Genomic DNA, 25,870 nt, shown 5'->3' with positions numbered 1-25,870 from the left:
ATACTCTCTGAGCACTCCCCACAGGACTTCCCGAGGGACACGGTCGAATGCCTTCTCCAAGTCCACAAAACACATGTAGACTGGTTGGGCAAACTCCCATGCACCCTCAAGGACCCTGCCGAGAGTATAGAGCTGGTCCACAGTTCCACGACCAGGACGAAAACCACACTGTTCCTCCTGATCACGATTTGTTCCCCTTGAAATATTCACATTTAGCACAATGAGATGTGGGCTGTAGCACAAACATGGGATATAGTCGATAACGTTGTGTCTGTAAAATATATCATTACATACTTTTTATCAGCATTTATCTAATCTGGTAACTGCATTTCATGATTACTATGCTTAAAATAACATTATTAATACAAAACCCAAAACCTCTGAAGTTTGCACGTTGTGTAAATGGTAAATAAAAACAGAATACAATGATTTGCAAATCTTTTTCAACCTATATTCAATTGAATAAATTGCAAAGACAAGATACTTAATGTTGAAACTAGAAAACGTTATTTTTTGCAAATATGAGCTCATTTGGAATTTGATGCCTGCAACATGTTTAAAAAAAAGTGGCAAAAAAGACTGAGAAAGTTGAGGAATGCTCATCAAACACTTATTTGGAACATCCAACAGGTGAACAGGCTAATTGAAAACAGGTGGGTGCAATGATTGGGTATAAAAGCAGCTTCCATGAAATGCTCAGTCATTCACAAACAAGGATGGGGCGAGGGTCACCACTTTGTGAACAAATGGGTGAGCAAATTGTCCAACAGTTATTGTCAGTTGTATCAGAAATGAAAAGACTGAAACGAACTACAACCAACGCTAGCAATGGTTATACTGGTGAAAATAAGTAGATCATGCTTAGCAGACTAATGTACGCCCAAAACTAAAGAGGAGACATTTTATCAAGGTATGCCTATTGGCAATGTTTCCTATAATTTTTCATGTGTGTGAGAAAACACACAAACACTCTGAGCATTCAGTGGAATACAGACGTGCACACTGTGGCCATACCAGCAGCACATGTGTCTCAAACCTGACATAACAATTTAAATGTCTTATTATTATAATCAAGTGACAGTAGTCATTTTTAAGAGATTATTTTCTAATATACAGGTAAAAGCCAGTAAATTAGAATATTTTGAAAAACTTGATTTATTTCAGTAATTGCATTCAAAAGGTGTAACTTGTACATTATATTTATTCATTGCACACAGACTGATGCATTCAAATGTTTATTTCATTTAATTTTGATGATTTGAAGTGGCAACAAATGAAAATCCAAAATTCTGTGTGTCACAAAATTAGAATATTACTTAAGGCTAATACAAAAAAGGGATTTTTAGAAATGTTGGCCAACTGAAAAGTATGAAAATGAAAAATATGAGCATGTACAATACTCAATACTTGGTTGGAGCTCCTTTTGCCTCAATTATTGCGTTAATGCGGCGTGGCATGGAGTCGATGAGTTTCTGGCACTGCTCAGGTGTTATGAGAGCCCAGGTTGCTCTGATAGTGGCCTTCAACTCTTCTGCGTTTTTGGGTCTGGCATTCTGCATCTTCCTTTTCACAATACCCCACAGATTTTCTATGGGGCTAAGGTCAGGGGAGTTGGCGGGCCAATTTAGAACAGAAATACCATGGTCCGTAAACCAGGCACGGGTAGATTTTGCGCTGTGTGCAGGCGCCAAGTCCTGTTGGAACTTGAAATCTCCATCTCCATAGAGCAGGTCAGAAGCAGGAAGCATGAAGTGCTCTAAAACTTGCTGGTAGACGGCTGTGTTGACCCTGGATCTCAGGAAACAGAGTGGACCGACACCAGCAGATGACATGGCACCCCAAACCATCACCCAACCATGCAAATTTTGCATTTCCTTTGGAAATCGAGGTCCCAGAGTCTGGAGGAAGACAGGAGAGGCACAGGATCCACGTTGCCTGAAGTCTAGTGTAAAGTTTCCACCATCAGTGATGGTTTGGGGTGCCATGTCATCTGCTGGTGTCGGTCCACTCTGTTTCCTGAGATCCAGGGTCAACGCAACCGTCTACCAGCAAGTTTTAGAGCACTTCATGCTAGGGGGGGGGGGGGGGGGGTGGAGCGGGGGGCGTGGTTGGGTGGGGGCGTGGTTAGGGGTGTGGTTAAGAGGGGAGGAGTATATTTACAGCTAGGATTCACCAAGTCAAGTATTATATATATATATATATATATATATATATATATAAGAAATACTTGACTTTCAGTGAATTCTAGCTATATATACTGTATATATATTTATTTTATTATATGTATATATACCTGTATATATATAAATAAAATAAATAGTTGAATTTCAGTGTTCATTTATTTACACATATACACACACATAACACTCATCTACTCATTGTTGAGTTAAGGGTTGAATTATCCATCCTTGTTCTATTCGCTGTCACTATTTTTCTAACCATGCTGAACACCCTCTCTGAGGATGCATTGCTGTGTGGCACGCACAAAAGTGTCTGGAATCTTCCATCTCTCCCTAGCATGGCCGAAAACCAGTCAATCTTTGCTTCCTGAGGAAGATCTTCACTGCCAAGCACTTGGTAGTCCACTACTTCTTCCCGGAGGTTATCCAGGTCCAATCGCAGCTGTGGCTTGGAACTTACAAGCTGTTATGAGAGTAGCGTATGCATGTGTGTGGCCCTTTAATAGGTAAGCATGTGAGGTGAGTGACGTCAGTGAGTGTGTGGGCGAGAGAAGAGAGGGAGCGGTAGCGTGAGTGCGGGCGGGACTAATTTGTTTTGTGTTGGATTGACTGTGTGCAAGCAATCAATAAAGCAAGATTTGCAACTAATCGCCGGACTCATCATTCACCCTAAAGTCGTCCGCTGTGGAGACCCACTGCCGGGTAAAGTGAAGGGTGTTGCCCCGAGCATACATTGGCACTGGAGAAGAGTCTCCCCATGGAGCAGGAAGCAGGAAAGGTGCAACAAAGCGTATTTCTTCATCTTACTCGTCGTCGGCGTCGCCATGGCTGTATCTTCCTCGTTCTTCTGCTTCCTCTCCTTGTTGTGTGCGCAGTTGTGCACTGCACTCTCTAAAAGCCCTAGATGTTATTGATGTTATAGATGGCAGTATTGTCCTGTTTAAGAGTGTCACAACATTGCTGTTTACGGCAGACAAACTGCTTTACGGTAGACAAAAACGTGACTGCTGTTGTTGTGTGTTGTTACCGCGCTGGGAGGACGTTCATGAAACTGCCTAACAATAAACCCACATAAGAAACCAAGAACTCGCCCTCGATCATTCTACAGTTATAACGTGATTGAGCAGGCACGCTGTTTATATTGTGGGAAAGCGGACTCAGGTCTGCATGGAGCTGGAGGGGGCGTGGCCTCCAGCTCCGCCTGAATTTCGGGAGAAAATTTGTCCCGGGAGGTTTTCGGGAGAGGCGCTGAATTTCGGGAGTCTCCCGGAAAATCCGGGAGGGTTGGCAAGTATGGTGTTGACAAACATTGTTTTATGTGTTGTGGTCGCCTTTCGTCACCTGTTACTCACAGTTGCATTGCAATATCATACAAAACAAATTATTTGTTTATTTTGTTTGGAGTGGGATTTGATTTTGTGCGCGGCATAGATTTGCTGTGCGCAGAGGACGCGTGAGCAGTGCGCAATTGCGCAGGTGCGCAATTGCGCAGGTGCGCACCTTTAGAGGGAACGTTGCATATGTATAATGTACAGTATTTACTAGAGATGTTCGATATAATCGGCCTGCCGATATTATTGGCTGATAAATGCTTTAAAATGTAATATCGGAAATTTTCGGTATCGGTTTCAAAAAGTAAAATTAATTACTTTTTAAAACGCCGCTGTATGGAGCGGTACATATCCGGTAAAACACAGACGTGACTCGTCTACTCTGGACTGAAGCTGTGTGCCTTCATTGTTTTTGTAGCTGTTGTTTTGAGGCATGTTTAAAAAAAATAATGCACTTTGTGAAAGTCAAAGTATAGTATTTCCCATAGTTGTAATGGGTATCAGGATTATCTCAGGGAGAGCATGTCCCAAATTCCAAGCTGTTTTGAGGCATGTTAAAACAAATAATGCACTTTGTGACTTCAAAAATAAATATGGCAGTGCTATGTTGGCACTTTTTTCCATAACTGCAGTTGAAGTTGTTCTCTTTTTTTGGAAAACCTTGTTTTTGATTGATTGATTGAAACTTGTATTAGTAGATTGCACAGTACAGTACATATTCCGTACAATTGACCACTAAATGGTAACACCCGAATAACTTTTTTTAACCAAAAGTGTCTAGTGCACAATAACTAAAGGCAAGTAAAAACTACTATAGGCTCCCATTTAATGCATGTACGTTTTGCCCTCAAAGCCTTCCGGTATCCAGAGACTTACTCCCTGAGTTTGTAAACAATATCAAAAACAAACCAAAAGAATACTTTGAAATCATATGTACAAAAATATACAAATTTGTGTGTATATATAAATATACATATATATATATATATATATATATATATATATATATATATATATATATATATATATATATATATAAATATACATATATATATATATATATATATATATCTCAAACAAGTCACTGTATTATCAGGTATACAGTGATACTATAATAGCATTGACAACTGGATCGATAATCCCGACTTTTCATTGAAACTTTAGCGTGTGTTGTCCTGCTGGGTGTTTGCGTGGGTGGGCATGTGTGTGTGTAGCATGCTTAGCCATTCTTTTTCCTCGAGTCTAGTCCTTCAGTGATAATACGTGGCAGAAACTGTGTTTATATCTGCCACAGTAGTGAGGATTAATATCTTAGAAGCGTCTTTTCAGTCATTTCATTTATTTTAGGAGACAGAGAAAGGATCATGCCCCACTTGTAGTAAATGGAGCATATGACTGTGGCCTCCTTTAAGTTCCTGGGAACAACATCTCGGAGGACCTCACGTGGACTGTCAACACTTCAACACTGGTCAAAAAAAAAGCACAGCAGAGACTCAACTTCCTTCATGTACTGCGGAGGAACCGACTTGAAGAAAAAAGGTATCTTTTTATTGGGCCACCATAGATCCAGTGCTGATGTACTGCGTAACTGTGTGGTTTGCTGCCTGCTCTTTTGCAGACAGGAAGGTTCTGCAGAGGGTGACCAGGACAGCCGAGAAGATCATCGGCCGCCGTTTGCCCTTCTTAGAGGACATTACTCGCTCTCGCTGCCTCGGTAGTGCAAAAAAAAATCATCAGGGAAGAGATTTTGGTCAAACCAGAGCAGGACACGCACAGAAACAAAAACAGTTTTTACCCGTGGGCCATTAGGATTTTGAATCTGTCCAAATAGCTTACACCCTTTTTTACTGTTTGTACTGATATTATGTAATTATTTTTAGCATGTTATTTATTGCTTGTCTTGTATTTTAACTGCACCTAACAGAGTAGCCTACTGTAATGTTGTCATGCTCTCATGTTAGATAAAAATAAAGCATTATTTTCTATGGTTTTGTTTTCCAGAAAATATCCTTGATTCCCCAATACAAATGTTGACAGATATTGAATGTTTACTGTATACATGGCACTAAACCCACTTACAGTAGGTTGTCTTCATGAGTTTAGGGGCCCACAGTAGAAAAAACAATAGTGGTTACTGGTTATATTGTTAAAATTTGTCAAAAATTATCTATGAATATTTGTGGAGCCGTGAAAAATAACCATTATGTTTGGCTCTGGACAAGTCTTCTTATTAAGGACCTCTGACCTACAAGAAAGAAATAGTCCATCCATCAGGAACCAATCTGTTCAGCGATTACATTATTACATAAGGTCAAAAATGTATGTAAAATATTACTGAAAATTCATTTATTTCATGCACGACAGAATTATTGTGAATACTTTTCTTTTAGTATTTCCACAAATTTGAATACTATGATACTATGACATGAATCTGCCTCAGTATGCACAGGATTCTGGTTCAGTACATATTTTTGCGGGTGTGTCATCCCACTGATATTCATCAATAGACATCTGCACAGCAGTTTCTGTGGAAGCAACATGAACCCTGTTATGTTGTCGAAGGTGGGTAAACATTGGGGGAAATCTTAGCTTCCAAGGCGGAAAATGTTTCTAGAAGTCAGGAGCCTAAGATTCAATGCAGCTCATGTATCATTAAACCCAATCATAACATCTTCAGAAGAGTGGAGGAAAGCGGAAAAGGTACCATGTTGAAAGAAGGTGGGAGGAAATAGCAAACAAGATCGGATTTGGAAAAACAAGAGGGAGTATGTGCACGACATAAAAGTGGTGGAAGCGGAAGAATTTAAAAGAGAATGCAGAAAAATGACATTTCAAAATGAATCAAGTATGCCACATTAGATAAACTATGAGAGTGAGTGAGGCCATGCATCCCTCTGAAGTATTCTCATGAGCCCTGCTGCCATCATGGTTGTCACACAACTGACTGTTAGCGATAACAGTGTTCGCCTTGCGTTTAGAAAAATGACATTGTGGAAATGATCTTTGCCAGCAGCTCGGTGGCAGATAGAATTGAACTGAAAAAAACCCCCCTCCAGACAGCAACTAACTTGAACACAAGTGCCAGCATAACAGTGCAGATGTGTGGGAAATGTAAGTAATTATTAGGGATGTCAAAGTTACCGCATTAACTCATGTAATCAATTAAAAAATATATATCGCCTTAAAGGGGAACATTATCACAATTTCAGAATGGTTAAAACCATTAAAAATCAGTTCCCAGTGGCTTATTTTATTTTTCGAAGTTTTTTTCAAAATTTTACCCATCACGCAATATCCCTAAAAAAAAGCTTCAAAGTGCCTGATTTTAACCATCGCTATAAACACCCGTCCATTTTCCTGTGACGTCACATAGTGAAGCCAACACAAACAAACATGGCGGAAAGAACAGCAAGCTATAGCGTCATTAGCTCGGATTCAGACTCGGATTTCAGCGGCTTAAGCGATTCAACAGATTACGCATGTATTGAAACGGATGGTTGTAGTGTGGAGGCAGGTAGCGAAAACGAAATTGAAGAAGAAACTGAAGCTATTGAGCCATATCGGTTTGAACCGTATGCAAGCGAAACCGACGAAAATGACACGACAGCCAGCGACACGGGAGAAAGTGAGGACGAATTCGGCGATCACCTTCTAACCAATGATTGGTATGTGTTTGTTTGGCATTAAAGGAAACTAACAACTATGAACTAGGTTTACAGCATATGAAATACATGTGGCAACAACATGCTCTTTGAGAGTGCAGACAGCCCAATTTTCATCAATTAATATATTCTATAGACATACCCTCATCCGCGCTCTTTTCCTGAAAGCTGATCTGTCCAATTTTGGAGTTGATGTCAGCAGGTCAGGGAAGCTAGGGTCGATAGGGGGTTTAGCTCGCTTGTCTGCGGGAACAAACTGCCGCCATTGCTTGCCATGCTACCGAGGTCATTTGTCCCTGAATTGCTCACACACTCCGGCAGATTCAATGGGGGTCTGGCGGAAGATTTCTTTGACTTTATCGTTGGAAATGCATCTGCTTTGAGTGTCGCAGGATATCCACACATTCTTGCCATCTGTGTCGTAGCATAGCTTTCGTCGGTAAAGTGTGCGGAACAAACGTCCAATTTCTTGGCACTTTCGCATCTTTGGGCCACTGGTGCAACTTGAATCCGTCCCTGTTCGTGTTGTTACACCCTCCGACAACACACCGACGAGGCATGATGTCTCCAAGGTACGGAAAACAGTCGAAAAAACTGAAAATAACAGAGCTGATTTGACTCGGTGTTTGAGAAAATGGCGGATTGCTTCCCGATGCGACGTCACATTGTGACGTCATCGCTCTGAGAGCGAATATTAGAAAGACGTTTAATTCGCCAAGATTCACCCATTTAGAGTTCGGAAATCGGTTAAAAAAATATATGGTCTTTTTTCTGCAACATCAAGGTATATATTGACGCTTACATAGGTCTGGTGATAATGTTCCCCTTTAACATAAATGAATAAAGTTTAATCACAGTGTTTGTTTTGACAGCCGTAAGGTAGCGCACATTGCACAGGCAGTGATCACGTCAAACGCCTGTGTAGGGTTGTACGGTATACCCGTATTAGTATAGTTCCGCGATCGACTACATCGACTACAGCTCTGCTTTTAACACGGTCATCCCACAAAAACTCACTGCTAAACTCCTCACTGTTGGTCTGACACCGGCTCTCTGTGACTGGGTCCTGAACTTTCTCACAAACCGGCCCCAGTCAGTCAGAATCGGCAACCAGACATCAGGCACAAAGGTTCTAAGCATAGGGACCCCCCAAGGCTGCGTGCTGAGCCCCCTATTGTACACCCTCTTCACACATGACTGTGTGGCCTCCCAGAACAACACCAGTATCATCAAGTTTGCAGATGATAATACGGTCGTCGGACTGATCACCGGGGGAGCTGAGGCAGCATACAGAAGGGAGGTAACGGAACTGGTGGCCTGGTGTCAGGATAATAATCTCTCCTTGAACACAGACAAGACCAAGGAGATGATAATTGACCCACGGAGAAGGAGTGCACAGTACACACCTCTGTACATAGGGGGGACAAAGGTGGACAGGGTGAAAACCTTTAAATTCCTCGGGACCCACATCAGCGCGGACCTCACCTGGGATCACAACACCCAACAAACAATAAAGAAAGCCCAGCAGCGACTGTACTTCCTAAGAAGGCTGAGAAAATTTGGCATGGCACCCAAAATTCTCAGCAACTTCTATAGAAGTACGGTTGAGAGTGTCCTTACCAGCTCAATCACGGTCTGGCATGGCAACTGCACTGCCAAGGACAGGAAGGCACTCCAGCGAGTGATTACAACTGCTCAGTACATATCAGGAGCAGCTTTCCCCTAACTACAGGACATGTACTCTACTAGGGTCACCAGGAGAGCACACAACATCATAAAGGACAGTACACACCCCCAGCACCTCCTACCATCAGGCAGACGATACAGGAGCCTGAAATCCAGGACTACGAGACTGACAAACAGTTTCTACCCACAGGCCATCAGGCTTGTGAATGCTAACTTGTGAATGCTAGCTCCCACCCCCCCGTTTTACTTTTGTCTTTTTGAACAAAAGACAGCTACCATGACCACCCCCGAAGTGTGAAACATCACTCTAGACACTTTAACTGCTGCTGTGACCAAATGTCACCTCCATATTTATACTGTTGACTCTCAATCAGAATGTGCAATAATGTTATGTTACTTACTATGCCTTGTATATACATTTTTATTTTTAGCTAAGTACTGTGTGACTTGTTGAAAGGTGGACCAGCAAAGTACGATTTTCAATGTACGGCAAACTGTCTGTTTAACTGTGCATATGACAATAAACAATCTTGAATCTTGAATCTTGAATACTAATGAATCATATTCGGTACTATATCGCCTCTAAAAAGTACCGGTCCAACCCCACCTTAAGAAAACTGTATTTATGCAAGCAAATGAGTTCAAACCCTGGCCGAGTCATACCGAAGACTATAAAAATGGGACCCATTACCTCCCTGCTTGGCACTCAGCATCAAAGGTTGGAATTGGGGGTTAAATCACCAAAAATGATTCCCGGGCGCGGCCACCGCTGCTGCCCACTTCTTCTCTCACCTCCCAGGGGGTGAATAAGGGTGATGGATCAAATGCAGAGAATAATTTCGCCACACCTAATGTGTGTGACAATCATTGGTACTTTAATTTTAAATAAGAACCTGTAATTAATTGTGATTAATCACAGTTCAAGAGTGTGATTAATCTGATTAAAGAAATAATCACTTGACAACCCTAGTAATTATTCACCTGCTCCAAAAATTAAGGGAACACTTAAATCTCCAATCCTAATAAATGAAATGTTCCACTTAGTATAGTAGAGTTCAGTGGAAATTTCCTGAAGACAACTGTATGCTTGGCACCCCGCATGCCTGTGCACACTTCCTGCCACCCTTTGGCGTGTTCCTAATGATGGATCTCCTCACAGCCCTGGCATGCAGGAACCACTGCACCTGTGTACGGTCGGACAATACATTTGAGGGTCTCGTCCTAATCTGCAAATTCTGGTGTTCTCTGAAAAATGGCAAAACGACTGCACAATGCTGGACTGTGAGCAACGAGTCCACTGGAAGGAGTTGGATCCTAATGCCACCCTCATGCCCCACATAGAGTCTGTTATTTTGGGCAGAAGCATGCACGAGAGTGGCCTGCTGGAGGTCAATTTGTTGTGCTGTGGGTCCGCTTTGTGCTTTTGTTCTAATAGTAGTTCTTAATTTATCTATTTTAATGTTTTTATTATGTTATTTATTTCCTGTTGTTTTGGCTTAAAACACAATTTCCGTGTAATTTGTATGATTTTGTCCTGTGTTTTTCTGTTGTATTAGCTCTGCTATATTGTTATTCACGCCACTACCTCAATATACTACAGACTTTGAACTAAATAAATATATACTAATACATAATGTATTATAAATATAATAATACATGAATAATAATATTTATAATACATAAAATAAACACTATATAATAAATAATACATACAGTCGCGATCAAAAGTAAAGAACATAATGCCATGGCTGTCTTGAGTTTCCAATACTTTCTACAACTCTTGTTTTTTGTGATAGAGTGATTGGCGCACATGCTTGTTGGTCACTAAAAACATTCATGAAGTTGGGTACTTTTATGAATTTATTATGGGTCTACTGAAAATGTGACCAAATCTGCTGGGTCAAAAGTATACATACAGCAATGTTAATATTTGGTTACATGTCCCTTGGCAAGTTTCACTGCAATAAGGCGCTTTTGGTAGCCATCCACATTTTTCTGGCAAGCTTCTGGTTGAATTTCTGACCATTCCTCCTGACAAAATTGGTGCAGTTCACATTTCTGACCATAGAACTTTCCTCCAGAAGGTCTTATCTTTGTCCATGTGATGTCAGATGAAACAAAAATTGAGCTGCTTGGCCACAATACTCAGCAACATGTTTGGAGGAGAAAAGGTGAGGCCTTTAATCCCAGGAACACCATTCCCACCATCAAGCATGGTGGTGGTAGTATTATGATCTGGGCCTGTTTTGCTGCCAATGGAACTGGTGCTTTAAATGGGACAATGAAAAAGGAGGATAACCTCCAAATTCTTCAGGACAACCTAAAATCATCAGCCCGGAGGTTGGGTCTTGGGTGCAGTTGGGTGTTCCAACAGGTCAATGACCCCAAACACACGTCAAAAGTGGTAAAGGAATGGCTAAATCAGGCTAGAATTAAGGTTTTAGAATGGCCTTACGAAAGTCCTGACTTAAACGTGTGGACAATGCTGAAGAAACAAGTCCATGTCAGAAAACCAACAAATTTAGCTGAACTGCACCGATTTTGTCAAGAGGAGTGGTCAAAAATTCAACCAGAAGCTTGCCAGAAGCTTGTGGATGGCTACCAAATGTCATGTCTGTGTGATCATATTTTGTTTTAGTCATGTTCGGTTTTGTTTTTGGACTTTTTGTGCACTTTTGTTTGTTTTGTCACCATAGCAACCATTGGCTTTCACCTGTCACGTCACGCACCTGTTTCACATTTTGAGTCACGCACCTGTTTTCACTAATCATGTCTGTTGTATTCAAGTTCATTGTTTTCAGTTTGTCTTTCTGGCGACATCCGCATTCATACTCTCCACACACCCTTATGACCCTTGCTGCGCTTTTTCGTCCAAGTAAGTTTTCTTTATTCATGCCATAGTTTTCCAAGTTTTGTTTCATTGTTCATAGTTTCTTCCGTTGTGCAAGTTTTGTTTTTATAGTCAAGTTTTGTACATCCGCCCTTGTGCGCGCCTTTTGTTTGCTTCTTTTTTTTTGTAGTTATAGTGTTAAAATAAATCATGTACTCCCCTTCACACCACGTATGGTCCAAATCATTTGCACCACAGGAGAACAAATCACGCCATAGTCCAAGTCGTGACACCAAAAGCGCCTTATTGCAGTGAAACTTGCCAAGGGACATGTAACCAAATATTAACATTGCTGTATGTATACTTTTGACGCAGCAGATTTGGTCACATTTTCAGTAGACCCATAATAAATTCATAAAAGAACCAAACATCATGAATGTTTTTTGTGACCAACAAGTATGTGCTCCAATCACTCTATCACAAAAAAAATAAGAGTTGTAGAAAGTATTGGAAACTCAAGACAGCCATGACATTATGTTCTTTACAAGTGTATGTAAACTTTTGATCGCGACTGTATATAACTGTATTGTTTTTGCTATGTTATTTTTTGAAATAGACAACTTTAGCAGACACCATCGATCCATCTTCTTACGCTTATCAGATGTCCGGTCGCGGGGATAGCAGCCTAAGAAGAGAAGCCCAGACTTCCCTCTCCCCAGCTACTTCATCCAACTCTTTCCGAGGGATCCCGAGGCGTTCCCAGGCCAGCTGAGAGACATAGTCTCTCCACCGTGTCCTGGGTCTTCCCCATGGTCTCTTATCGATTGGATTGTTTGTGGGGCATTCATTTAGCAGACACATTAGATATATTTGCACAAAGTATCGGTATCACCAATATCAGCTTGAATTTTAATCCGTATCGGATCGGAAACCAAATGAGGGGTATCGCACATCACTAGTAACTGCCCCTCTGTTCACCAGTCACGACACATTTATGGATTCTCCGACTGTCTGAAAATAGAAATCTTCCACTAGGAAGAAACGGACACAAACGCAGCAGATCTTTTAAAAAAATGCACTTTTCCTTCACACCAATATATCAATTGACACTAAAACACATTAATTAGTCAATTAATCCTGTACCACTGAAAAAAAAAAAAAAGTGCTTTGAATTTTGGCTCCCTGTGCGATTAAATGTGACACCCTGCTTTATTGGGTTTGGATTACTAACAGCTGGTGATATTGATTAGACACTTGGATTGTTTCCTAAATGGTAGAGTTGATATCCTGTGATTTATTAGGAGTTCAACTGTGATCGAAGATAATGGGTTCACCTTTATTGTTATGAGGATTGTACTTTGATAGTATATTGGCGATATTGATACTAAAGAGTTACGGATTAAAAGAGGAAATGGGTGTGCAGCGATGGTAAATTGACAATTAAGAAGATGCCATCTTACATTTATATTGGCTGTAACAAATAAAGACAGCTTTGGTAAAAAGCCACGTTTTTTGTGACGCGCACAACCTTTTAATCTCATAATTTGTAAGAAGTCTCTTTTGATTTTATTACAGCATTCAATCATTTTGGCTAAGAGTCTCTCAGCAGGGCACATCTTGACTTTACAATGTTTGCACACTCTTCCTTGCCAAAGTGTTTCAAATGAGTCCGATTGAGAGGGCATCTCTTGTCAATAGCCCTCTTCAGGCCAGCCCACGGAATCTCGTTCGTGCTTGTGTATGGTGTTCCTCAAACAAAAGTTTAGAAAAATGCCCAAAATATAAATCTTACATTAGAGATGTGCCAATCAACATTGTTGGCCTCTGATCTGATATTTTGACAATAGATTATATAACTGAAAATGATTTATAACAAGTTACTCAAGTAAACACAACAACACCATTTTGTGAAGCCAGGGTTTCCCCCTAATGTAATTGAATGTGGCGCGCCGCCACAGAATTTTTATTACCGCCACAACTTGAAAATAAGATTGTTGTTTTTTTTACTTGAAAACAAATTAAAGTAATATAATATATTGTAGCCCCCAGGAGAAATCACAAAGTCCGACACTATTTTTAACTTTTATTACCAATCTTATGATAACAAACGGCACCATTCCAACAGGTTTTACCTCCCGTACAAACACTTTCACGCTTCCCCGGACACACAACAACACTTTCTCATTCTCCACCAATCACCTTTTAGGCACGGACAGAAGTTAAGAGTCTCTAAACACAAGTACATTCTACAAACCCTGTTTCCATATGAGTTGGGAAATTGTGTTAGATGTAAATATAAATGGAATACAATGATTTGCAAATCATTTTCAACCCATATTCAATTGAATATGCTACAAAGACAACATATTTGATGTTCAAACTGATAAACATTTTTTTTTTTGCAAATAATCATTAACTTTAGAATTTGATGCCAGCAACACGTGACAAAGAAGTTGGGAAAGGTGGCAATAAATACTGATAAAGTTGAGGAATGCTCATCAAACACTTATTCGGAACATCCCACAGGTGAACAGGCTAATTGGGAACAGGTGGGTGCCATGATTGGGTATAAATGTAGATTCCATGAAATGCTCAGCCATTCACAAACAAGGATGGGGCGAGGGTCACCACTTTGTCAACAAATACTTGAGCAAATTGTTGAACAGTTTAAGAAAAACCTTTCTCAACCAGCTATTGCAAGGAATTCAGGGATTTCACCATCTACGGTCCGTAATATCATCAAAGGGTTCAGAGAATCTGGATAAATCACTGCACGTAAGCAGCTAAGCCCGTGACCTTCGATCCCTCAGGCTGTACTGCATCAACAAGCAACATCAGTGTGTAAAGGATATCACCACATGGGCTCAGGAACACTTCAGAAACCCACTGTCAGTAACTACAGTTGGTCGCTACATCTGTAAGTGAAAGTGAAAACTCTCCTATGCAAGGCGAAAACCGTATATCAACAACACCCAGAAACGCCATCGGCTTCGCTGGGCCTGAGCTCATCTAAGATGGACTGATACAAAGTGGAAAAGTGTTTTGTGGTCTGACGAGTCCACAATTCAAATTGTTTTTGGAAACTGTGGACGTCGTGTCCTCCGGACCAAAGAGGAAAAGAACCATCCAGATTGTTATAGGCACAAAGTTGAAAAGCCAGCATCTGTGATGGTATGGGGGTATATTAGTGCCCAAGACATGGGTAACTTACACATCTGTGAAGGCGCCATTAATAATGAAAGGTACATACAGGTTTTGGAGCAACATATGTTGCCATCCAAGCAACGTTACCATGGACGCCCATGCTTATTTCAGCAAGACAATGCCAAGCCAAGTGTTACATCAACGTGGCTTCATAGTAAAAGAGTGCGGGTACTAGACTGGCCTGCCTGTAGTCAAGACCTGTCTCCCATTGAAAATGTGTGGCACATTATGAAGCCTAAAATACCACAACGGAGACCCCCGGACTGTTGAACAACATAAGCTGTACATCAAGCAAGAATGGGAAAGAATTCCACCTGAGAAGCTTAAAAAATGTGTCTCCTCAGTTCCCAAACGTTTACTGAGTGTTGTTAAAAGGAAAGGCCATGTAACACAGTGGTGAACATGCCCTTTCCCAACTACTTTGGCACGTGTTGCATCGAACACAATTTCCCAACTCATATGGAAATGGGGTTTGTATGATAACACCAAAAAAATATGCTAGATTTGTTGCTAGTTGTTTTTAATAAAACATTTGAAAAAAGTCATTAAAAGTCTGGAAACACTTGAACAAATCTCAACAAAGTACATTGCAAAACGATAAAACTATATGTATATATATATGTTAATATTAATTCATAATAACGGATTTGTTTTAAATGTATATATACATTTTAAGAGCCTTTTTAAAGAAAATTATGTCATTGCAAATTACGCAAATTCCTCGATGATGTCATGTGACCACGCCCATAACCACAGGTGTCTTGGTAGTTTAGGGGAAACCCTAGAAGCTTATCTAATTCAATTTAGACTTTGATCGTGTTGTTGGAAATCAGATCTATTATATTTGTGGTGTTGAAAGCGACATACAATGTTATTTTTTTAGCAAAATAACGTGGTTACTCTACAATGGGCGGCATGGCGTAGAGCGGCCGTGCCAGAAACCTAAGGGTTGCAGGTTCGCTCCCTGCCTCTTGCCATCCAAATTGCTGCCGTTGTGTCTTTGGGCATGACATTGCCCCCAGTGCCGCTCACACTGGTGAATGAATGATGGGTGGTGGTCGGAGGGGCCGTAGGCGCGAACTGGCAGCCACGCTTCCGTCAGTCTATCCCAGGGTAGCTGTGGCTATGAAAGTAGCTTACCACCACCAGGTGTGAATGAATGAATGATAGGTTCTCACTTCTCTGTAAAGTGCTTTGAGTGTCTAGAAACGCGCTATATAAATCGAATCCATTATTATTATTATTATTATTATTACAATGACTAAATAAAAGCAAAAACTACTACTACTAATCGTCAGGAAACGGGCAGGTAGAATCACTGCAGACCCCTCACACCCTGCTCACAAGCTGATCAAACTCCTCCCCTCCGGCAGGTGTTGCAAATGACTGTACTATACAGTCATAAGAACATTTTTTCCCCCAGACTATCAATCTGTCAGATTGTGACTATTTAGCGTTCATCAGATTGAATCTGATGAACGCTAAATAGTCACAGAGTGTCAGATCTGTTGCTGTGAATTAACCTTTGATTGATTGATTAACACTTTTATTAGTAGATTTCACAGTGAAGTACATATTCCGTAAAATTGACCACTAAATGGTAACACCCGAATAAGTTTTTCAACTTGTTTAAGTCGGGGTCCACGTTAATCAATTCATGGTATAAATATATACTATCAGCATAATACAGTCATCACACAAGTTAATCATCAGAGTATATACATTGAATTATTTACATTATTTACAATCCCGGGGGTAGGATGTGGAGGGGGTTTGGGCGGGGATTAGGTTTGGTTGATATCAGCACTTCAGTCATCAACAATAATATCATCTGAGAAATGGACATTGTAACAGTGTAGGTCTGACTTGTACAGCGAGCAGTGAACATGGTGAGCTCAGAAATCATAAGAACAAGTATACACATTTGATTATTTACATTTGATTAATTACAATCCGGGGAGGTGGGATGTGGTGGGGGGAGGGTGTTAGTCTAGGGTTGTAGTTGCCTGGAGGTGGTCTTTTAGTGCGGTCTTGAAGAAGGGTAGAGATGCACTTTCTTTTACACCTGTTGGGAGTGCATTCCATATTGATGTGGCATAGAAGGAGATCGAGTTAAGACCTTTGTTAGATCGGAATCTGGGTTTAACATGGTTTGTGGAGCTCCCCCTGGAGTTGTGGTTATGGTAGTCATTTACGTTAAGGAAGTAATTTGACATGTACTTCGGTATCAGGGAGGTGTAGCGAATTATATAGACTAGGCTCAGTGCAAGTTGTTTTACTCTGTCCTCCACCCTGAGCCAGCCCACTTTGGAGAAGTGGGTAGGAGTGAGGTGGGATCTGGGGTGGAGGTCTAGAAGTAATCTGACTAGCTTGTTCTGGGATGCTTGGGGTCTAGATTTGAGGGTTTTGGAGGTGCTGGTGTACCAGGAGGTGCATGCGTAATCGAAAAAGGGTTGAATGAGAGTTCCCGCTAGAATATTTTGTTGACCAGAGAGGAGATTCTGTAGAGAAATCTACCTGCAACTAATCTGTCACTGTGAGTCTACAAACTCATGTTCACTTCATCATCGTTTTGCTCTTTTTGCTTTATTCGCGACAGCACTATTATCTTGTTAGACTTGCACATATTAGTTATTTAAGCACTTGTTTATATTTTTGTTAATTGCTACAAAGAGAGCACAGTCTAGCTCTCCAATAAAGCTGATTCTGATATAAATCATTTGGGTTTTGCCCTCCTGTATGCAGACCTACTCTGTCAACAATAACAAAAGCAACCAAAATATTATTTTGTAAGAATAATACGAAAAATACAAATTACGACCAAACCTATTTAGTATAGTTTATATACGGATAGTATACAAAGTATCGATGGTAGCGACAACTGGATCAATCATCCCTACTTTACATTGAAACTTTAGCGGTTAGCCTCCTCTGACGTCCTACTCAGTGTGTGTTTGTAACAATAAACGGTATTATGATAAACCATGGTAAAACTGATTAACCACACTTTGATGAACTCACAAATCGGTGATTCTGCTCATGAACTGGAGAAGCAAACCAGTGCTAACATGCTTAAATGCTATCATGAAAACAAGAGACCTTAACATCTTTCCCCATTAAGAAGCGAAATACACCAATCTAAACATTGCTGTCTGTGCAATGTACTAAGACATCTTTATTTTACATACTTTAGACCAGTGTTTTTCAACCACTGTGCCGCGGCACACTAGTGTGCCGTGAGATACAGTCTGGTGTGCCGTGGGAGATTATGTAATTTCACCTAATTGGGTTAAAAATATTTTTTGCAAACCAGTATATATATAGTTATAATCCGCAATGTGCCGTTATTGAGTGTCTGTGCTGTCTAGAGCTCGGCAGAGTAACCGTGTAATACTCTTCCATATCAGTAGGTAGCTTTGTTGCTTTGTAGATGTCAGGAACGACGACGATGGTTTGCAGGTAAAAAAGTATCTAACCAAAAACAAACAAAAGGCGAGTGCCGCTAAGAAAAGGCATTGAAGCAAAACAAAGCTAAAACTGAACTGGCTGCAAAGTAAACAAAAACAGAATGCTGGACGACAGCAAAGACTTACAGCGTGTGGAGCAGACGGCGTCCACAAAGCACATCCGTACATGCCATGACAATCAACACCAAAATAGGAGCGCAAGACAAAAACTAAAACACTACACACAGGAAAACACACACATAGTCTAAATAAGTCACGGGTGATGTGACAGGTCGTGACACTACACCTACTTTGAGACAAGAGCTATATCGATCCATGGTTGGTTATGGTTTGAATTCATATCCAACAATTGCAAGAACGACTTTTTACTGTCAATATCGGCTGCTGAGTTTAATTGTTTTATGTTTTCTGCTGGTGGTGTGCCTCTGGATTTTTTTATTGAAAAAAATGTGCCTTGGCTCAGAAAAAGTTGAAAAACACTGCTTTAGACCACATGTGTCAAACTCAAGGCCCAGGCGACAGATCTGACCCGCCACATCATTTTATGTGGCCCGTTTTCGTAAAATACTTCATTTTTTTCCTAATTGCATTTGTTGTTTCAATTTTGACGAAAAAATGCATATCTTTTAAACTTTAATGTTATCTGATCATGCTAAATATTACATTACAAAACCCAAAACCAGGGAGGTTGGCACGTTGTGTGAATCGTAAATAAAAACAGAATATAATGATTTACAAATCCTCATATTCAATCGAATACACTGCAAAGACAAAATACTTAATGTTCGATCTGAGAAACGTCATTTAAAAAAAATAATAAAGTCATAGAATTTATTGGCAGCAACACATTGCAAAAAAGTTGGCACAGGGGCATTTTTACCACTGTGTTACATGGCCTTTCCTTTTAACAACACTCAGTAAACGTTTGGGAAATGAGGAGACCAATTTTTGAAGCTTTTCAGGTGGAATTCTTTAACGTTCAACAGTCCGGGGTCGACGTTGTCGTATTTTACGCTTCATAATGCGCCACACATTTTTAATGGGAGACAGGTCTGGACTACAGGTAGGCCAGTCTAGTACCCGCACTCTTTTACTACGAAGCTACGCTGTTGTAACACGTGCAGAATGTGGCTTGGCATTGTCTTGCTGAAATAAGCAGGGGCGTCCATGAAAAAGACGTTGCTTGGATGGCAACATATGCTTCTCCAAAACCTGTATGTAACTTTCAGCATTAATGGTGCCTTCATAGATGTGTAAGTTACCCATGCCTTGGGCACTAATACACCCCCATACCATCACAGATACTGGTTTTTGAACTTTGCGCCTATAACAGTCCGGATGGTTCTCTTCCTCTTTGGTCCGGAGGACACGACGTCCACAGTTTCCAAAAACATTTTTAAATGTGAACTCGTCAGGCCACAGAACACTTTTACACTTTGCATCAGTCCATCTTAGATGAGCTCGGGCCTAGCGAAGCCGGCGGCGTTTCTGGGTGTTGTTGATAAATGGCTTTCATTTTGCATAGTCGAGTTTTAACTTGCACTTACAGATGTAGCGACGAACTGTAGTTACTGACAGTGGTTTTCTGAAGTGTTCCTGAGCCCATGTGGTGATATCCTTTAAACACTGATGTCAGTTTGTTGATGAAGTACAGTCTGAGGGATCGAAGGTCACGGGCATTGCCACTTACATGCAGTGATTTCTCCAGATTCTCTGAACCTTTTGTTGATATTACAGACCGTAGATGGTGAAATCCCTAAATTCCTTGCAATAGCTCTTTGTGAAATGTTGTTCTTAAACTGTTCGGCAATTTGCTCACGTATTTGTTCACAAAGTGGTGATCCTCGCCCCATCCTTGTTTGTGAATGACTGAGCATTTCATGGAAGCTTCTTTTATACCCAATTATGGCACCCACCTGTTCCCAATTAGCCTGTACACCTATGGGATGTTCCAAATAAGTATTTTGATGAACATTCCTCAACTTTTTCAGTCTTTTTTGCCACTTGTGCCAACTTTTTTAAACATATTTTGCCGTTATGAAATTCCAAATGAGCTAATATTTGCAAAAAAAAACAAAGTTTACCAGTTCGAACATTAAGTATCTTGTCTTTTCAGTCTATTCAATTGAATATAGGTTGAAAAGGATTTGCGAATCATTGTATTCTGTTTTTATTTTCGATTTACACAACGTACCAACTTCACTGGTTTTTGGTTTTGTACAAAAATATTTTATAAAGAAAAACAAATAGTTATATATCTTCCTGTCACCTTTACTTATGATTTCAAAGCAAGTTGTCCATGAACTTGTATATAAAAAATATAATATTCAAATACATACTGTAGGCCAGACCTGGGCAAATTAAGGCCCGGGGGCCACATGCGGCCCGTTAAGCTTTTCAATCTGGCCCGCCGGGCATTCCCAAACATTTTTTTTTTAGATCTTTAAGATGGAAAGTGTAGCTGCCATTATGATGTGCAGTAATGTTTTCAAATGACCGTAAGTCTTGAACTATACAAAGTATTTCAATGGTTGGAATCTGTTACGGCACGTGCACAGTCAGCTGTTCCTTTGTCAACACACGCCGCAGGACACGCCCATACACACTCTGCTTCTGCTGCCAAGTGCCAGCACAGCTGCGCGCAATCTTCAATTGACACACCTGCTGCTGATGACACCACTCCCCATAAAAGCCAGCGTGTCCAGAGAACCAACGCTGGAACGTAGTCTCTGCTTGCAGTAAGCTTTCGTCTCTGGCTCCTCACCATGGTTTGCTCGCTCCAAGTGACCTTTTGACCTTTTGCTCATTTGTCCTTGACGCTCCTCTTGTTTTCCCCAGAATTCCCTCTGTCGCCTTGGAGGTGAGCTGTGTGCCTCACTTCTCTGGACCCCTCTGGATTCTGATTGCCTCCCTCGATCCTCGACCCCCACTTTGGACTCGAACCTCTTGACGCCCCTCTCTGCCCCACGGACCCCCGCTTGTATCACGGATTCTCCTATCTGCCTCGCCCTACTGAACTGGTCGCATTCTCACTCAACACGCACTCACAACAACCACTAGTAAATATTCATTGTAACATTTCACTTAGTCCTGCAAACATACATAGTAGCATACACACTCCACCTCATAATCAAGCTCAAATAAAACTGTTGAGTTTTATTCTCGTTGCTGTGTCGTCTCCTCCCCCGTCGAACACAACAGTACGTTCCAGCCATGTCAGAACCAGACGGCACAAGAAGACCCAAGGCCGCGTCCCATGCCCAACCCCCCGCGACTCCTGACCTCTCGTCCATGCAAGCTGCGATCCAGGCACACCACTCTCGATTTTCGAATCTGGAGAACAAGCTTGATGTCGCCTTCGCTATAATGCTGGCTAAACTGGAAAACCTTAGTCCAAGCCTTGCTCCTCCACCTGTGCCGAGTAACGATGCTCCGGCAGCCGCCACCTCCTGGAGCCCCTCCTACGCCCGGGAACCCAAGATATCCAGCCCCAGTCCCTTTGAGGGGGACTTTGAACTTTGTCGGGGTTTTTTGGTTCAGTGTGAACTCATTTTTAAGCACCAACCATCTCGCTATGCTTCTGATGGAGCGAAGATTGCATTTGTGTTTTCGTTGCTCTCTGGACAGGCTCTCAAGTGGGCCACCGCAGCAGTAGACAAGACTTTGGGGCTGAGCACCAACTATGCTGCTTTTCGAGCGGAGTTCCAGGCTCTGTTCGATCACCCCGTGGACGGGGGGGGTGCTGCTTCACGACTGCACTCCATCCGACAGGGTTCCCGCTCAGTTGCGGCCTACACTCTCGAGTTCCGCACTCTGGCGGCTGACAGCGAGTGGGGAGACAAGGCGCTCCAGAGTGCATTCAGGAGAGGGCTGAGTGACGAAATCAAGGACGGTTTGCTGAGGGACCGACCTACCTCATGTCGAGCCCTCATCGACCTGGCTCTCTTATTTGACCAAAAACTCAGTGAACGAGCAGCAGAGAGAGCACAGGCTTCTGCTAGCTTTCAAGCTAGCTCACCTCCGAGACCCAAGTTTCGACCTGTCGACCACGCCACTGTGTTTCGGCCCACACCTCCGTACATGCCAGCAGCAACTGTGGAACCCATGCAGCTGGGCAGGTCACGCCTGGAGGCGGCAGAGAGGGAAAGGAGATTCAGGCAGCGTCTCTGCCTCTACTGCGGCTTGGCTGGTCACCCAATCCGGAGCTGCCCGACGAGGCCAAAAGACCAGGCTCGCCACCAAGAGGGTTCCTGGTGAGCCACACCACTGTTCCCCAAATCAAGAGAGACCCAGGCATTCTCTTCCCTGCATCCCTGACCTGGAGCTCTAGGACTCTGACCGTGGGGGCCTACCTGGATTCCGGAGCAGACGAAAGTTTTATTGATCACGAGTTTGCTCGCCATGCAGGAATAACCCTCATTCCACTGGAGACTTTCCTGCCAGCACAAGCTCTGGATGGACATCCCCTCGGACCCATCAAACACCGCACCGAACCCCTGTCTCTGACCCTCTCGGGGAATCACACCGAGACCATCAGCCTCTGGGTGCTCGACGCTCCCGTCGCCCCGCTTGTCCTCGGACGATCTTGGCTACGACAGCACGACCCTCACATCTCCTGGTCCACGGGCAAGGTCCTTGCTTGGAGCACTGCCTGCCATGCTAACTGCCTAAGATCGGCAGTTCCCCCGGCCTGCAGGGTCAAGCCCACCTCACCTCCCACTGATCTCTCCTGTGTTCCCGCTGCTTATCATGACCTTTCAGCAGTATTTGACAAGGTACGTGCACTGTCTCTTCCCCCGCATAGACCTTATGACTGCGCCATCGACCTGATTCCCAACGCTGTCCTTCCCTCCAGCAGACTTTACAATCTGTCTCTACCGGAAAAGAAAGCCATGAAGGACTACATCACAGAATCCCTCGCCTCAGGTATCATCACCCCCTCAAAGTCCCCGGTGGCAGCAGGCTTCTTCTTCGTGGGAAAGAAAGACGGTTCCTTGAGGCCTTGCATTGACTACAGACAATTAAACTGCATTACTATCAAGAATAAATATCCCCTACCTCTGCTGAGCTCCTCTTTTGAGCCCCTTGCTCCTGCCACTATTTTCACAAAGCTTGATCTCCGAAATGCCTATCACCTGGTGCGAATCAAAGAGGGTGATGAATGGAAGACGGCCTTCAACACCCATCTTGGACACTTCGAGTACAGGGTGATGCCATTCGGCCTCACTAACGCACCGGCTGTTTTCCAGGACCTCGTCAATGACGTTTTACGGGACATGTTGGACCATTTTGTTGTCGTGTACCTTGATGACATTTTGATTTTTTCCCAGAACCAGCAGGAGCACCAACGACATGTCCGCCTGGTCCTCCAACGCCTGCTGGAGAACAGGTTGTTCGTCAAAGCAGAGAAGTGTGAGTTCCACGCACCTTCAGTGGGATTCTTGGGTTTTGTTGTTGAGAAGGGCCACATAAGAGCGGACCCTAAGAAGATTGAGGCGGTACTGGAGTGGCCCCAACCCACCACCCGTACGGAACTAAGACGGTTCCTGGGATTTGCCGTATTTTATCGACGTTTCATCAGGGATTTCAGCAAGGTAGCTGCACCTCTCCACACACTCACTTCTACCAGTATTCCTTTTCAGTGGACCAGGGAGGCTAGTGAGGCCTTTAATAGACTGAAGAGGAGTTTTGTCTCTGCCCCGGTCCTCGTCCATCCTGACACGGACAACTCCTTCATCGTGGAGGTGGACGCGTCGGATTCTGGGATTGGAGCAGTGCTCTCCCAACGCTCCCGTAAGGACAACCTTGTACACCCTTGTGCATTCTTTTCTAGGCGCCTCTCTCCAGCTGAACGGAATTACGATGCCGGTAACAGAGACCTACTAGCTGTCCATGAGGCCTTGGCGGAGTGGAGACACTGGTTGGAGGGAGCAAAACACCAGTTTCAGGTCTTGACGGACCATCGCAACCTGCTCCACATTCGTTCCGCCAGGAGGCTTAACGACCGTCAGGCTCGCTGGGCCAATTTTTTCAGCCGTTTTGATTATACTCTCTCGTTTAGGCCAGGCTCCAGGAACACAAAGGCCGACGCCCTCTCCCGTCAGTTCTCGGAGGAGCCCACGTGTTCGCCAACGGCGGAACCCATCCTTCCTCCTGCCCGGATAGTGGGCATGGTTACTTGGGAGGTGGAGGAACAGATAAAGACTGCCCTGCGGTCTAATCCGGCACCAGGTGGCGGCCCACCCAACAAGCTGTTTGTTCCCCGTGAGTTCCGATGTAAGGTGCTGGATTGGGGGCATTCCAGTATCTTCTCCTGCCATCCAGGGTTTCAACGCACGCTATCCTTCATCCGATGGCGGTTCTGGTGGCCGTCTATGGCATCAGACACCGTGAGTTTATCGCCGCTTGTACCACATGCTCCCGCAATAAAGCTTCCCACAGACCTCCGGCGGGCCTCCTGGGCCCACTACCTGTCCCCGGCCGTCCCTGGTCCCACATCGCATTGGACTTTGTGACGGGATTCCCCATGTCCCGAGGTAACACAACTATCCTTACCATTGTCGATCGATTCTCGAAGGCTGCACATTTTGTTCCCCTCCCTAAGCTTCCCTCCTCCTCCGAGACTGCTGACCTCCTTGCCCTGCATATTGTAAAGCAACACGGTATCCCGGTGGATATTGTTTCGGATCGTGGTCCCCAGTTCACTTCCCGGGTGTGGCAGTCATTTTGCAAGGGGATTGGGGCTACGGTCAGTCTTACCTCTGGGTATCATCCCCAGAGCAACGGACAAGCGGAGAGGGCCAACCAATGCGTAGAGACCATGTTGCGTTGTGTTGCCGCTCGCCAACCCGCCTCCTGGAGCAAGTACTTGCCTTGGGTCGAGTACGCTTATAACTCTATGAAAAGCTCGGCCACCGGCATATCTCCTTTTGAATGTTCCCTGGGCTATCAACCTCCTATGTTCTCTCAACAGGAGGTCGAAGCAGCAGTTCCGTCCACTCGAGCCCACATCAAACGCTGCCATAAAATTTAGAGGACCGCCCGGGATGCACTCTTGAAAGCCTCCGAAAGGATGCGCCGTAGTGCCAACAGGCGCCGCATCCCGGCACCATCATACCAACCTGGACAACAGGTGATGTTACGCGCCAAGGACCTCCATCTCCAGGTACCCTCCCGGAAATTGGCACCTCGCTACGTCGGGCCATATTCTGTGGAGGCCATTGTCAATCCTGCCTCCATAAGACTGTCTCTCCCGCCTTCTCTAAAGAGGCACCCTGTGTTCCATGTTTCACAGCTCAAACCAGTAGCAGAAAGCTCTTTTTCACCCCCTGCCCCTACCCCCCCTCCTCCTAGGATCCTCGAGAGTGGTGACCCAGTATGGCCAGTCAAGGAGATCCTCAGGGTCCGTCGGCAGGGTAGGGGGCTAGTGTACCTGGTAGACTGGGAGGGCTATGGACCAGAGGATCGATCATGGGTACCGGCCTCCTATCTTGCGGACCCCTCACTGTTG

The 25,870-nt window shown here is 43.3% G+C and overlaps 1 protein-coding gene and 1 long non-coding RNA gene across 3 annotated transcripts in view; one reads left to right on the top strand and one right to left on the bottom strand.

Moving 5' to 3' along the window:
- The window catches only part of LOC133615993 (synaptotagmin-7-like), a 464,522-nt gene that overhangs the window by 212,345 nt on the left and 226,307 nt on the right, over nt 1–25,870 (bottom strand). The window lies entirely within an intron of this gene.
- On the top strand, nt 715–5,495 carry LOC140679441 (uncharacterized). Its single transcript, XR_012050859.1, has 3 exons — nt 715–750; nt 4,859–5,050; nt 5,130–5,495. It is a non-coding gene; the product is annotated as an uncharacterized lncRNA (long non-coding RNA).

The sequence above is a fragment of the Nerophis lumbriciformis genome, linkage group LG15, assembly GCF_033978685.3.
Source record: "Nerophis lumbriciformis linkage group LG15, RoL_Nlum_v2.1, whole genome shotgun sequence".
NCBI classification, from domain to species: domain Eukaryota; kingdom Metazoa; phylum Chordata; class Actinopteri; order Syngnathiformes; family Syngnathidae; genus Nerophis; species Nerophis lumbriciformis.
This window is presented reverse-complemented; position numbering and strand designations above follow the sequence as displayed.